Source organism: Symphalangus syndactylus, chromosome 8, assembly GCF_028878055.3.
Source record: "Symphalangus syndactylus isolate Jambi chromosome 8, NHGRI_mSymSyn1-v2.1_pri, whole genome shotgun sequence".
Classification (NCBI taxonomy): Eukaryota; Metazoa; Chordata; class Mammalia; order Primates; family Hylobatidae; genus Symphalangus; species Symphalangus syndactylus.
The window spans coordinates 71,706,553-71,709,466 of NC_072430.2; the positions used below are offsets into that span (position 1 = coordinate 71,706,553).

At 48.7% G+C, this 2,914-nt stretch overlaps 1 non-coding gene across 1 annotated transcript; it reads left to right on the forward strand.

Annotated features, from left to right (window-relative positions):
- The first annotated feature begins 673 nt into the window (after nt 1-673).
- TRNAY-GUA (transfer RNA tyrosine (anticodon GUA)) lies at nt 674-767 on the forward strand. The gene is made up of 2 exons: nt 674-710; nt 732-767. It is a non-coding gene; the product is annotated as a tRNA-Tyr (tRNA).
- The last annotated feature ends 2,147 nt before the right edge of the window (nt 768-2,914 follow it).

Consider the following 2,914-nt stretch of genomic DNA (forward strand, 5'->3'; position numbering starts at 1 on the left):
TTATTCTTTCCCTCACTTCCCAGTACACCTCAACGGGCCAAAAAGTGAACTTAGGATACCGTGGGTAGAAGGCAGAAAGCGCATCGGGAGGAAGAACGGGGGTGGGGGATGAGGGGGTGGGAGGGCAGTGGAAGGTGTAGGGAGGTCAGAGTGTTAGGGAAGGGCCTCATTACCGGCCACCACCAGACCATGCGGCTCGCCTGGGGTTGGAAGCCTTCTACCAGCGTCCATTCCAGTTCTCCTCCTTTCTCCTCCAGCAACCCTTCCCTCACCGGGCCCCCGCACCCTGCATCCACCTCGCCAACCCCTCTGCCTCTCACCCTCTCATTTTTTTTTTTTTTTTTTGCCACTGAGGTCTGTCATCCTCACCTGTAGAAAGGGGGATGCACAGGAGGAAGAAGATAACAAGTGAGAGCACATTCCCACCACTACCCCCACGCCCCCTACCCGGCTCACCCCTCATGGGTCGTTGTTATCGATGCAGGGGGCAGCCAGTCAGCCACACCCAGAGGATTTTGTTCCGCCGCAAAAGGGGCGCGGTGGCGATCAGCGCAGAGTTATCTCTCCAAGGCGAGTTCCAACCAACTTAAAGCTTATTGGACGACTAGAGTTGCAAGGACTTGGCTTCTTGCATTTGCTGAAAGATCAATGACCCAACCCCAGAAACGTGTGCCCTTTGATAGCGCAGCTGGTAGAGCGGAGGACTGTAGCCTGTAGAAACATCTGTGGACATCCTTAGGTTGCTGGTTCGATTCCGGCTCAAAGGAGGTGCCTTATGCTTTTGCACACGCAGGCACCAAAACTACGTGACTGCATCTCTGCCTGGTCAGAGGCTTTGCCAGCCAGCATCCACACTCTGCCAGGCGAAACCTAGCCAGGCCTTTCCGGATCACCCAGCTTCCCGCAGCCCATTCTGTGGCCTTGGGAGTCTGCTCATTCTTCCTGCAGTCCAGATACATGTACTTGTCAGCACTGTAGTGCCTGTTGCTTCTGTCTTGTGACCCAGCCAGTCCTCTTAATCAGCACCCCCACCACACCTCACTCTTCCACTTTTTTTCATGGACTGCTTTAGGGCTTGAGCACTGCTGAGGGGCCGTGGCAACACCGCTGTGTTCACCTTTGACGGAGCCCTCTAGACATGGAGGTGGGCAAAGTGGTAAGCCCAAGACAAGTCTGGAAGGTCAGGATTCCTGGAGGCAGACTACTCTACAAGAAGACAGTGCAGGGTCACGGACAACCGTGGCATCCTTGATGAAAAGTCACCCTCTCCCCTCATGTTCTTCTAGTGGTTCTATAACTGCCTTGGCACCTGACATTGTCTCATTGTTTTCTGTTCTCTCTGTCTGTCTCTCTCTCTCTTGCTCTCTCTGTGTCGGTCTTTTCCTTTTTTACTCTCTTTTTCTCTCTCAATTCTCTCAATGTATGGACATGTATAGAGTTTACCCTGGTCTTCTGGGCTCTGCTTTGTCTGCATTTTGAACATAACTTGAACTTATTACCCTGTTTAATGCAAATCTCTGACAATTTTTTTTTCTAAGTGTGTTAGTTGCCAGAATAAAATGTTGCAATACTGTCTGTGTGACATTAGTATCAGGGTGAGAACTTTCAGTAGCTTCTTCAGTTTACAGGTTGGTCTGGGCACAGTTGGGGGGGCCCCTGGGAAAGCTCCTGGCTCTTGTTTTCTGCAGTTGTTACAGATGCCACAAGGAGGTTTTAGCTCATGTTGGGATAACAGAGGTCTCTCACACCACGGTTTGCCATTGGGCATACATCATTGGCCTTCATGAGGATTCTACAGCTCTGTAGCCTCAGTTTTCAATGTCACCATCTGTATAAATCTTCAAAATGTGACCCAAGATGGAACCTCTGGACTTTCTTGCACATCTTAGAATTTTATTGCTTGATTAAATTGGGGCAATGCTGTAACCACATTTATTTTTATTTACTTATTTTTTTAGAAACAAGGTCTCACTCTGTTGCCCAGAGTGGAGTGCAGTGGTGGAATCATGGCTCACTGCAGCCTCCACCTCCTGGGCTCAGCAATCCTCCACCCTCAGCTTCCCAAAGTATTGGGATTATAGGCATGAGCCACCGTGCCTGGCCTTTAACCATATTTAGATGTTTTTTTTTTTTTAACTCTATTGAGATTGTGTGCCTGTAATCCCAGCACTTTGGGAGGCTGATGCAGGAGAATCGCTTGAGCCCAGGAGTTCAAAACCAGCCTGAGCAGCACAGTGAGACTCTATTAAAAAAAAAAAAATAGCCAGGTGTAGTGGACGTGCCTGTAGTCCCAGTTACTCAGGAGGCTGAGGCATGAGAATTGCTTGAGCCTGGGAGGCAGAGGTTGCAGTGAGCCAAGAATGTGCTTACTGAATATGACTACAAGGAGGTCTTCATCAATAATGGGTGTAGTAAGTCCTACATCCTCTTCTTAGCTCAAGAACCCAGGGTTTGTTGACTTATAAGAGCTGCTGCTCCTTGAGACTGGCATTCAGGGAAGTTTTGTTCACGAACCTTTTACTAAGCGCCTGTCTTGTCCCAGATTCTGGGATACAGGGATTGAAACATACATCTTGCCCAAACATATGTTAATGTCCATAGGGGACTTAGAAATGGAAGCAGACTGTTAGAATATAGTGTGCTCGAAACTATAGTAAAGGAGGCCGAGTGCAGTGGCTCAGGCCTGTAATCCCAGCACTTTGGGAGGCTGAGATTGGAGGATTGCTTGAGGCTAGGAGTTCAAGGCAAACCTGGTCAGCATAGCGAGACCTCGTCTCTAAAAAAATGAAAAAAGAAAAAAACTCCGCAATAAAGGAATATTCTATGCACACCTAGAGTGAAAAGCCTTAGTTCCTTCTAAGCTGTGATGGAAGGCAGCTTAGTAAATAGGGGAGGTTTTCTGGTAAAGCCTATG